The sequence below is a fragment of the Nipponia nippon genome, unplaced genomic scaffold (assembly GCF_047370975.1).
Source record: "Nipponia nippon isolate SJK-2023a ecotype South Korea unplaced genomic scaffold, ASM4737097v1 scaffold_33, whole genome shotgun sequence".
NCBI classification, from domain to species: Eukaryota; Metazoa; Chordata; class Aves; order Pelecaniformes; family Threskiornithidae; genus Nipponia; species Nipponia nippon.
Window position 1 is genome coordinate 4,506,333 of NW_028262351.1, and position 12,434 is coordinate 4,518,766.

The 12,434-nt window shown below is 42.3% G+C and overlaps 1 protein-coding gene across 7 annotated transcripts in view; it reads left to right on the forward strand.

The window, feature by feature from the left end:
- LOC104016330 (transportin-1) overlaps window positions 1–12,434 on the forward strand; it is a 110,565-nt gene continuing 98,131 nt past the window's right edge. For 5 of the 7 annotated variants that reach the window (XR_015707604.1, XM_087770734.1, XM_087770737.1 and 2 more), the window contains exon 1: window positions 1–126. The gene's annotated coding sequence lies outside the window, so the exon portion shown is untranslated. Of the gene's footprint in view, window positions 127–635; window positions 651–12,434 lie in introns of those variants that run through there. The other 2 variants (XM_087770735.1, XM_087770736.1) reach the window with 2 other exon arrangements.

Below are 12,434 nucleotides of genomic sequence, written 5' to 3' on the forward strand. Positions count from 1 at the left end.
GCGGAGCGAGGTTCCCTTTGTTCAGCCATTTCAGGGGCCGGAGCGGGTTCGGGTACGGAGTCGTGGAGGGAGAGGGCGGGCTGCTCCCTCGTCACTCCTCTGCTGCCGGGTTCTGGGATGGTGTGGGTAGGTGTTCGGGCTGCGAGGGGCGGGTTGGGACGTCCCATCTCCGGCAGCCGTTGCCTGCGGGCGGGGGCCGGGCCGGGCGGGCGAGCGAGTGAGCGAGCGGGCGGGCGGCCAGGCAGCCAGCCGCGGGCCCGGCTGCTGTTAGGGGTTTTCGCGCTGCCGCTGGGAGGGGAGCCGTGCGGGCCCGGCCGTGGGCTGCCCCTTCCCCTCCCGCTGTCGCCGTGGGCTCTGCCGCATTGTGCCTGTGGATGGATGGATGGATGGATGGATGGATGGATGGATCAATGGATGGGGGCGGTGGGGGTGGCCGGTGCATGAGGGGTGTCCGGGGCCTGAGGGTTCGCGGTCGGAGGACCCCCCTCGGCTCCTGGTGCTACAGCTGGTGCCGTCCCCGCAGCCGGGCCGCAAACTCTGCCCTTGCAGCGAGCCGGAAAGTGAAAGTCGTCTTCGGATATAAGAAAGTGGCCATATTTCCTGCCTTTTTTCTGGGGTGTGTAGGGTACCTGCTGTCCAGATCTGGCTAGGTGGGATTTCTTTACATTTTTTTTCTAAGAAATATTCGAGAGGAGTGAAATCCCGTGTTTGTCTTGTACTTTTGTTTGTTTGCTTGCTTGGGGAGATTTTTAATTTAGGTGCTCAATGGAGATAGCCGATGGAACTTGTAAAGCGTTTGTGGGGTGACTGTACAAAGGGTTCAAACGGTTTTTGGGTTGGTATAAATGGCTTGCTCAGTCTTTGAGCTCTTTATCTCCTTGCTGTGAAGGTAACAGTTACTCTCCCTTGAATTTATGCTCAGGACCCGAGAGATCCTCCTACTGTGAGGTGTGTTCTGCTATGCACTCTGGCTACCATAGGTTCATAACTTGTTTGCTTGCCTTCTTGCATGTTTAAGTAGTCCTTAATGTGGTATTTGAATACTTCACAGATATTGTTCAATCCTTACAACACTCATTGAACAAAAAGTTAACTTGTGTCCCTTCAGTACATGAGTAATTAAACAGAAAAAAAAATTGCATGCCCAAGATCATACAAGGAGCCTTTGGTAGAATTGGAAACTGAGCCCATATTTCTAATCCAGAGTCTCAGCTATGTTTAAAAATGACAGTATATGGTCTGTTTCTAAAAGTCCTTGCTTTGCATCTGCTGTGTGAACTGTAGTTATTTTTGCATTATATGTGGGAGGGTGGAGGAAAGCTGCCCACATTTGGGAAGAATAGTTTCTTTATAATCAGAATTAGCAGTATAATACAAAGGGATAACTATGATCCTGCAAAAACAGTGTTAAAAAGCAGTTTACTCTCTGTCTTAAAGGAGGAAGGCTCTGGTTAGAATTGATATTGACTCATCACGGATGGATTGAGAGTGCACTTCACTCGTAAGAGAGAAGCAACAATATACTTTATTGATATAAAGCAGTGAGTTAACAAGGTTCAATGGTAAATGCGACAGTGGTTTAACAAGATTTGATGGCAAGGTACACTTGATTATTTACTGCATAGAGGACAGGGTCAGACGAGACTGTCAGGGAGACCCTCCCGTTGAGTTATGAGGTTCAGAAAGGACCCCCTTGCTTTCTAAACTCCTTCTCAGAGAGGAGGCTAGGTGTGGCTGGATCCAATCCCAGTCCCAGACTTGGTTGATGGTTTATGTCTAAAGGATTATATATGCGCAATCAATCCTTTATATCACTTAGCTAAGATTTCAAAGTTTAGCATGCTATTAGTCACTTACTGAGGATCTGTTGTGGTAAGGAATCTCTCAACCTCGAGGAATAACCTTCCCTTCTCAAGGGGAGATCTTGGCATGCAGCCTGCTGCCGTGCAGGAGAGCTCAAGGGGCCCTGGGCTGTCCACTATTTATAGAGTAAGATGATTGACTCATAGTCATATTTGTGTACCAGCAAGACCTTTAGATTGCTGCTCCAGACATCCCTTGGCTACTATGTTGCTATCCATCCCCAAAGTCCAGCATAAGCTGGATGCAGCCATCACAACCCCCACTGGTGGTTATTGCTTATGCGGGGGAGGGGGGGGGGGAAGCACACCGCCACATGGCTAAGAACCATGTTTACCATTGGATATAGGCAGTGACACAGACTTCAGTGACTTCTGAAATTGATATAGATGTAAGCACAGCTGCTAAATTGAGCTAAGCATGCCTTGTGGCAGGAAGGTGAAAATAACATTAATGATGGGTTTATGTATGTAGGCTATTATTGGATTATCTGACATAGATTTTTCTAGTATAATCATTTAGATTCCAGTTTAGGAGTGCTTGTATGCAGATATTCAAGAGAACAGATATATGTGCTTAATTTTAGGTTCATGGTGTAAATAGGAGCAACCCCAGGGACTGAGCTACCTTATAATCAGGTGATAGGTACACACAGAGCTGTCCAGCAGACTGGCAGAGCTAGAGTAGAGTTTAATTCAATCAACTTTCCTTCCTACTCCTGCTTCGGGCACACCATGATGCTATAGCTACAAAGGAGGGTGTCAGAAGGCCAAGTATAATCCTCCTTCATTAAAGCTGATATTCAGAATCTGTACAGTTTAAAGATCAGGGCTGAAATCAATACTGGGATTTTATTTTTGAAATGTTTCATTGTTAGAGATCTCCTTTTGTAGACTCAGTGTTGTTCTGTCATATAAAAATTTGGACCACAGGTTTGTGAAACTTATGCACTGATCAGTGCATTATTGTCAATGGAGTTGTGCCAGTGATATGCAACAGGGGGAGGATTTTTCTTTGTTTTTGAAAGGGCTAGGACTGTTTTTTCCTATTATTTTCATGTCTTAATTATGTTGCAACTTTCATTAGTTTTGACCACAGAAATGAATTTTACCAGTTAATTCAGTTCCAGATTCTATGAACATTTAAATACGTGTAACAGTAGTACGTTTTGATCACCTATTCCACTTCTTTAAACTGTTTTATAGTATTGATTTGGATAGCTTGGATAGGTTTTCTATATCTTTTGATAGATTTCATATCTATATGATAGTTGAAAAAAAAGAAAAAATATGTGTTTTTATATACACATACATATGTATATATGTATGTATAATATGCAGAAGCTATAGGGGCCCAAGATCAAGACTGCAATTCATACCAAAATTTTATTTTTAAAATATCTCATTGGTAGATATATACTTGTGTAGATTCAGTGTTGTTGGGTTTATGTATGTGATCTATCATATACATGATAAATCAGTGTACATAATCTGTTTATGCATGTACATATGGATGCTATGGAATGTGGCATCTTTTAATGATATAGAAATAAACTTCCAAACATCACTTTTAGCCTCCAGAAGGCTTTCCTTTCCAAACCAGACTCCAGAGTGTAATTTAAACAATTAAAAAATTCACTGTTAATTTCCAGTGTACTGAATGCTTTTGAAATTTTGAGTTTGTGTATATATATATTTTTTGAGTCAAATGTGAGATGAGGCCTAAATTAAAAAAAAATCATGTGTAAAGAAAACTTATGGGTTTTAAGCCTTGAGTATAGAATATAAAGTTTCTGTTAAATTATCCTCCTATTAAATAATTTAATTTTATATAGCATTTTCTACAAGCCATTGTGAAATCCCTTAAACATTCAAAATATGCTGCTTATGAAGAACCTGCCATTAAGGGCATTGATTTAAATAATTGATCAATGCTAAATATAAAAGCAGAGGGAAAGGCAAGACAAAATGTTTTTGGCAGAAAATAGAAAATAGTAGGTGAGTAGGTACAAAGATGCAAGAAAATTGTTACTCTATTAGAACCTGAAAAGGAAATACTTGCAGAAGTGATGGTGAAGTAGCACAGACCAGGGGTTTCCAAACCTAGTTAGTGGGTATATGATAATCATTGGTAACTTCTGGCATCCAGGGTCACATGTTTTTCTAACCATGCAAAACCAGAGCCTCATCTATGGCTCTTCTCCTCCCAGCTTTCTTACTGCATTGTCATGGTTTAACCCCAGCCAGCAACTAAGCACCACGCAGCCGCTCACTCACTCCCCACCAGTGGGATGGGGGAGAGAATCAGAAGGGTAAAAGGGAGAAAACTCGTGGGCTGAGATAAGAACAGTTTAATAACTGAAGTAAAATAAATTAGAACAGTTAAATAAGCAAAGTAAAAACCGTGCACGCAAACAAAGCAAAGCAAGGAATTCATTCACTACTTCCCATCGGCAGGCAGGTGTTCAGCCATCCCCAGGAAAGCAGGGCTCCATCATGCGTAACGGTTACTTGGGAAGACAAACGCCATCACACCCAATGTCGTCATCCCCCCCCCCCCCTTCCTTCTTCCTCCCCCAGCTTATATACTGAGCATGACGTCACATGGTATGGAATAGCCCTTTGGCCAGTCTGGGTCAGCACCCCCCCCCCCCGGCTGTGCCCCCTCCCAGCTTCTTGTGCCCCTGGCAGAGCAGGGGAAGCTGAAAAGTCCTTGACCAGTGAGAGCGCCACTTAGCACCTATTTAGCAACAGCTTAGCACTACTTAGCAAGAACCAAAGCATCAGTGCATCATCGACATTGTTCTCATCCTAAACCCAAAACACAGCCCCATACCGGCTACCAAGAAGAAAATTAACTCTATCCCAGCTGAAACCAGGACATGCATGTTCCTGTCTTCCAAGCTAGGATTGCAGTCCAATGCTCACACTCACCTTCCCCATCCATTCACGCACCCACAGAAGTTTACTCTAATTTTGCACTTCAGCCACATCCTTTCCCCTGCACACATCCAAATCATGAATCTTCACTTCCAGCAAGTACAAAGTGGAATCGTAGCTTCTCCTGTGTGCATGCCATCACCCTAATCCTGGTCTTTCTATTTCACCACGTGTTGGTCCTCTTCCTATATCCTGAACCAGAAGTGCAGGTCTGCCTGGGGGCAGCAGAGCTGTCCATTATTGTTAGATGCAGGTGGTGGCTGCAGTAGTTCCTAACTGTGTTTACAGAGGCTTTACAGGACCTAGTAGGCAGTTAATCTGCTGCCTGTGTAAGAGCAGTGAGAGCCAGGAGCTGTGGCTCAGTTCAGCATTGAGCATATCACAAAAGCAGACATGAGTGGTATGTGCACTACAGTTTGGCCACCTCTTTTCTAGAGAAACAAGGAAAGTCAGTAGCAGACAAGTGTGGAGAGACAAGAGTCTAATTCTCATCGGAGAATAAAAAGCACAGATCTGCTTTTTAAACCAAATAAGCTAAATCAATGTGAAAGTCCAAATAGATGCCTGTATTTCAGTCTGGTTTACATCAGTTGAGCTTGAGTCCTTTCCTTAAAAACAAACAAACAAACAAAAACCAGACAAAAAGAACCCCACCCATAAGCCAGACTTAAATTTAAATACATTGTTTCACACGGGATTTTGCAAATTGATGTATAGGCAATTTTAAGCTAAATTGGTATAACGTACTTGTGCAGTCAAGCCCTGAGCTATGTGTTTGGAAATCAGGAGGGACTTCACTGCACTCCGTTAGGTGTAATGTAGGTAAGTGGAATTGGTAAAAGAGGTGAAAGCTTCAGTTGTTGAATCAGGTCCATAAGTAGTTAAAAACAAACAAGATCAGGTTTGAATGGACCTTTTGAACAAATGGGAACCAGTTGCATTAACAAGAACACTAGAATCATGTAATTACATTCTTCACTCGTGTGTGAGAAACTAGTCAGCACTATGTTGAAAACACTGGAGTCTGAAGCAGAGATGCTTTTGGAGCCCAATGGAAAAGGAATTAAAGTAGACAAACTGATGAGAGGAAATGATTGGGTTTTGTTTTGTTGGTTTTTGTTGTTTTTTTTTTTTTAATCTATGGTTGTTTTATGTTTCTCTCTAACACAGAAGTATATACACTAGTGCAAGTATGTGTGTGTTTGTGTGTCACATCTTCAGATATCTGCTTATCTTAAAATCTTTTAACCTTTGATATGTAAAAATTGAGTTGGTCATTTGGTCACATTACCAAACATCTTCAGACAGCTTCCCTTCCAAAATCCTCCTCTCTATAGAAGACTTTCTATAGCCTTTCTCTGTTTCTTGACTAAAAACTGGGTAACGCACTGTAATTTCACACAATGTTTTGCTTCTGGAGAATACCCTATTACAGTTGTTCTCTGAGCCAATGAGTACTTGTGATATATTTTACAATTTACGATGGTAATATATCTTTCAGTTTAGCAAGGAAGCATATTTTAGGTTAGGCACTGTCCATTCTAGTGATTCTTTTAATTTCTCGGTGATTGCACAGAATCAAAATAGCAAACAAAAATTAAATAAAGCACAATTGGCAGCATTTTCACAGCTTCCTTCATTTGGAGTGTACATTTCAAGGTGTGCTTTGTTTTGTTTGCTACTTACATTTGCAGTCCTTTAAAATGTGGATTGGAAAAGATGATACTGATAAGGGAATTTTATGAAACAGAGGTGAATCTTGCATGTAACCACCACAGAGTTCAGTCTCTTTTTCATTAATAGTTGTACAATGTGCTTGAAAGATGAGATAGGTTTCTTTTAGATAAGAAAAAAATGAATATAATATATGGACTTTTATATCTGCGCATGAGAGAGAGAATCAGCAGACACTGAGATTATTGTCAGTGCTTTGTTTCTTTTATGCTAGGTAACAGAGCTAATGGAGCATAGTGAGGCTTTGATAACCTCAGCTCCACTGGGGTGGAACTCTCCTTGTTTTTTAAAAAAAATAAACAAATAAAATAATAGAGGCTGCCTTTTGAGGATCTTCTTGTAGGTCTTGCTTTGGATAAGCATGTTTCAGGATGTTTCTAAATTCAGAAGTAATGCAGATTTGATTGGACATAAGGATGATTTAAAACTTTCTTTACCACACTTATTTCTTGAAGCTTTGGAGAAAGAGTATACCCTTGAAAACAAATAACTATCCTAAATTATCTGAGGTCATACAAGTTGAGCTTATACTATGATAGAAATTTTAAAAGTTGACCTGTGAGTTATTAGTAATCTGAGTTGCTATTTTCACAAATAACAGATGATACTTAGATTTTTTTACATTAGAACCAAATATTTCTACACGTAGGGAAAATAATAATAGAAAATAACATTTATCAATTTGGCAGCGGTAAGAATTAATTTATATTTTTCATCCAGTTTTCTTGATGCTCTTGTTTTATCAAAGAAAATAGCAGAAATCATAATGAAGTGTTAGAATTGAGAGATTTGGTGATAAAGTGATAAATAAGGAAGTGAGGTGTTCATTTTAGAAGTTACCCAGTATAGAAGAACTTGATATCTGTGATAAAACATTACATCTGTCAGAAGAAATTCTACAAAAGATGCTATAGTATGTGCTTTTGAACTCTGGAACATCTATTGTAGCATCTTCTGGGGAGATTACAAGAGATAACTCAAGTTCGGAGGAAATTCAACAAAGTGGTCATATACAGTGTAATATTTTCAATGCAATTTAATCCTTGGGTCCTCCAGAAGATGATGTTAATTTAAGATAATAAAATTCATAACACTGTTGTCACAGTATTGTATAGGAAGACCTGAATGAAGGCAAGAAAATGTATCTTTTCTTTTTTTTCTTTTTTTCTTTTTTTCTTTCTTTTTTCTTTTTCTTTTTTCTTTTTTCTTTTTCTTTTTTCTTTTTTCTTTTTCTTTTTCTTTTTCTTTTTCTTTTTTCTTTTTCTCTTTTTTCTTTTTTTCTTTTTCTCTTTTTTCTTTTTCCTTTTCTCTTTTCTCTTTTCTCTTTTCTCTTTTCTCTTTTCTCTTTTCTCTTTTCTCTTTTTTCTTATTTTTCTGTTTTCTTTTTCTTTTTTCTTTTTTTCTTTTTCTCTTTTTCTTTTTCTCTTTTTTCTTTTCTTTTCTTTTCTTTTCTTTTCTTTTCTTTTCTTTTCTTTTCTTTTCTTTTCTTTTCTTTTCTTTTCTTTTCACTTGACTGAAGTTTAGCTGTCCTGTCTACACTTTAGGTAAGTGTATATTAGGGAAAGCTGGTTATTATACAGATGTCCATTGAGATTATGTTAATTTAGTCACAAGTATGTGTGGGACTGAACTCTGCTTTCCTCAGCTGGACTTTGAAGTTCAATTTTGAAATTCTGAAGAAATACTTAAAATTAGCGTTGGTTTTATCCATGCTGTGCAACTTCCATAGAATCATAGAATCATTTAGGTTGGAAAAGACCCTTAAGATCATCGAGTCCAACCGTTAACCTATCACTGCCAAGTCCACCACTAAAACATGTCCATAAGCACCACATCTACCCGTCTTTTAAATACCTCCAGGGATGGGGACTCAACCACTTCCCTGGGCAGCCTGTTCCAGTGCCTGACTACCCTTTCGGTGAAGAAGTTTTTCCTAATATCCAATCTAAACCTCCCCTGGGGCAAATTGAAGCCATTTCCTCTTGTCCTATCGCTTGTTACTAGGGAGAAGAGACTGACCCCCACCTCGCTACAACCTCCTTTCAGGTAGTTGTAGAGAGCAATAAGGTCTCCCCTCAGCCTCCTCTTCTCCAGGCTAAACAACCCCAGTTCCCTCAGCTGCTCCTCATAAGACTTGTGCTCTAGATCCTTCACCAGCTTCATTGCCCTTCTTTGGACACGCTCCAGCACCTCAATGTCCTTCTTGTAGTGAGGGGCCCAAAAATGAACACAGTACTCGAGGTGTAGCCTCACCACTGCTGAGTACAGGAGGACCATCACTTCCCTAGTCCTGCTGGCCACACTATTCCTGATACAAGCCAGAATGCCATTTGTCTTCTTGGCCACCTGAGCACACTGCCAGCTCGTATTCAGCCAGCTGTTGATCAACACCCCCAGGTCCTTTTCCCCCAGGAAGCTTTCCAGCCACTCTTCCCCAAGCCTATAGCATTGCATGGGGTTGTTGTGACCCAAGTGCAGGACCCGGCACTTAGCCTTGTTGAACCTCATACAGTTGGCCTCGGCCCATCCATCCAGCCTGTCCAGGTCCCTCTGTAGGGCCTTTCTACCCTCCAGTGGATCGACACTTCCACCCAACTTGGTGTCATCTGCAAACTTCCTGAGGGTGCACTCAATCCCCTCATCCAGATCATTGATAAAGTTATTAACCAGAACTGGCCCTGAGGCTGTTTGAGCCCTGGGGAACAAATAGGGAGTTGAATATGGTTCATGTGTACCTGACACTAATCTTGGTGTGCTTGAAAGACTTTTAAGCTGGCAAAATCCACACACTGAATTACAGTGACTCAAGAATGAGTCCAGTCCTGCCTTTGAATACCTGCTTACCCCCTTGGAATAGATTTGGCCTGTTACAATGAGTGGGGCTTGTTACCCAGGGCAGTGCATTCCGCTTTGACCTCCCAATCCATAATTATCCTTTGTTTTCCATGTCTTCCAAAATCCCTCTCATGTTAGGCAATTAAAGAGGTTCATATGCTTCATGTACGAGATCTAAGTAAAGTAGTCTAGAATTTGGAGAAAGAAGCTTATGTCCTGGGGGGGAGTGAAGGGAAGATTTTGCTATTTTAGACTTCAGCTGATAGATCTAATATCTTCTGTCACAAATTCAGGAGTTGATGATTTTCTCAAACAGCTCTCCATTCAGTTTCAGAATGTTTTATGACTGTCAGCATTAAGAATATGTACTACCATTTTAATAACTAGCATGTGTGATTACAGTGGGGCAAAGCATTAGCAATGCAAGAACTTTCCATTTGGTATCTTTATTTGTGGAAATGAAATAACGGCACATTTGAAGAGATGATGCATCCAAATGTATCCTTGTCCAGAAGATTAGTTCATCAGCGGCATTTTAAATCAAGAGATCTTTGCAGGTTTGCATTATACCTACCACTTGTTCAGTCAGCTGGACTTTTTAATGAATTATAAGTGTTTCATCCTATCAAAATAGAATTCAAAGCATTCCTGATGATTTCCAAATTGGTGAAAGCTTAACAGGTTTCTGTCTCTGCAGCTGACTGTATTATGTATCTAATTGAACCCAACAACTGCAATAGACTTGGTTTTCAGTTCTGACTTGTATGTAAGCCTGTACTATGTGTTGATGTTTATAAACCTAATTTGCATTAAGTCTTAAGTAATTATTGTACAAAAGATCAAATGTTTGTGCATGCTGTGGCCCATCATCCATTTAATCTGCAATGGCGTGGTGGTTTTGCACCTTTGTATGTATGGAAACTATATTGCTCTACAGCAATACTGGAGGCAGCCTGGGCTGCAGTGATCATGCAGTGATCACTGGTGGAGTTTGCAGTCCTGAGGGATATGGGACAGGTGAAGAGTAAAGTCAGGACCCTGAATTATAGGAAAGCAAACTTCCAGCTGTTCAAGGAGTTAGTGGGACCCCCTGGGAAACTGCCCTCAGGGACAAGGGAGCAGAACAGAGCTGTCAGAGCTTTAAGGATGCTTTCCATAGAGCGCAAGAGCTCTCGATCCCCAGGTATGAGAAATCAAGAAAGGAAGGCAAGAGACCAGCATGGCTGAGTCAAGACCTGCTGGTCAAACTAAAGGGCAAGAAGGAAATGCACAGGCAGTGGAAGCAGGGACAGGTATCCTGGGATGTCGTGGTTTAACCCCAGCCGGCAACTAAGCACCATATGGCCGCTCGCTCAGACCCCCTGGTGGGATGGGGGAGAGAATCGGAAGAGTAAAAGTGAGAAAACTCATGGGTTGAGATAAAGACAGTTTAATAGGTAAAGCAAAAGCCGCGCGCACAAGCAAAGCAAAGCAAGGAATTCATTCAATACTTCCCATTGGCAGGCAGGTGTTCAGCCATCTCCAGGAAAGCAGGGCTCCATCACGTGTAATGGTTACTTGGGAAGACAAACGCCATCACTCCGAATGTCCCCCCCTTCCTTCTTCTCACCCCAGCTTATATACTGAGCATGATGTCATATGGTATGGAATAGCCCTTTGGCCATTCTGGGTCAGCTGTCCTGGCTGTGCCCCCTTCCCAGCTTCTTGTGCACCTGGCAGAGCACAAGAAGCTGAAAAGTCCTTGACTAGTGTAAACTCTGCTCAGCAAGAACCAAAACATCAGTGTGTTATCAACATTATTCTCATCCTAAATCCAAAACACCAGCTACTAGGAAGAAAATTAACTCTATCCCAGCTGAAACCAGGACATGAGAAGAGTATAGGAACGTTGCCCGGTTGTGTAGGGATGGGGTCAGGAAGGCTAAGGCGCAGCTGGAGCTGAACTTGGCAAGGGACACAAAGAACAATAAGAAGGGCTCCTATAGGTATGTCAGCCAGAAAAGGAAGGTCAAAGAAAGCGTACCCCCCTGATGAACACGACTGACAAACTGGTAACAACAGATGAGGAGAAGGCTGAGGTACTCAACAACATTTTGCCTTAGTCTTCACTAGCAACCTCTCTTCCCACACCTCTCGAGTGGATGGACTGCAAGACAGGGACTGGGGGAGCAAAGTCCTTCCCACTGTAAGAGAAGATCAGGTTCGCGACCACCTGAGGAACCTGAACATACATAAGTTGATGAGTCCCGATGAGATGCATCCCAGAGTCCTGAGGGAACTGGCTGATGTAGTTGCCAAGCCACTCTCCATGATATTTGAAAAGTCATGGCAGTCAGGTGAAGTCCCTGGGGACTGGAAAAAGGGAAATATTGCACCCATTTTTAAAAAGGGTAGAAAGGAGGACCCTGGGAACTACCGACCTGGCAGCCTCACCTCTGTGCCTGGGAAGATCATGGAACAGATCCTCCTAGAAGCTATGCTAAGGCACATGGAGGACAGGGAGGTGATTCGAGACAGCCAGCATGGCTTCACCAAGGGCAAGTCTTGCCTGACCAACCTAGTGGCCTTCTGTGATGGAGTGACTACATCAGTGGACAAGGGAAGAGCTACGCATGTCATCTATCTGGACTTCTATAAGGCCTTTGACACGGTCCCCCACAACATCCTCCTCTCTAAATTGGAAGGATATGGATTTGATGGGCAGACTGTTCAGTGGATAGCTAACTGGCTGGATGATCACATCCAGAGGGTAGTGGTCAATGGCTCGATGTCCAGATGGAGAACAGTGATGAGTGGTGTCCCTCAGGGGTCCGTTCTGGGGCCAGTGCTGTTCAATATCTTCATCAATGACATAGACAGCGGGATCGAGTGCACCCTCAGCAAGTTTGCAGATGACACCAAGCTGAGTGGTGCGGTTGACACGCCTGAGGGACGGAATGCCACCCAGAGGGACCTGGAAAAGCTGGAGAAATGGGCCTGTGTAAACCTCATGCGGTTCAACAAGGCCAAGTGCAAGGCCCTGCACCTGGGTCGGGGCAACCCCCAGTATCAATACAGGCTGGGGGA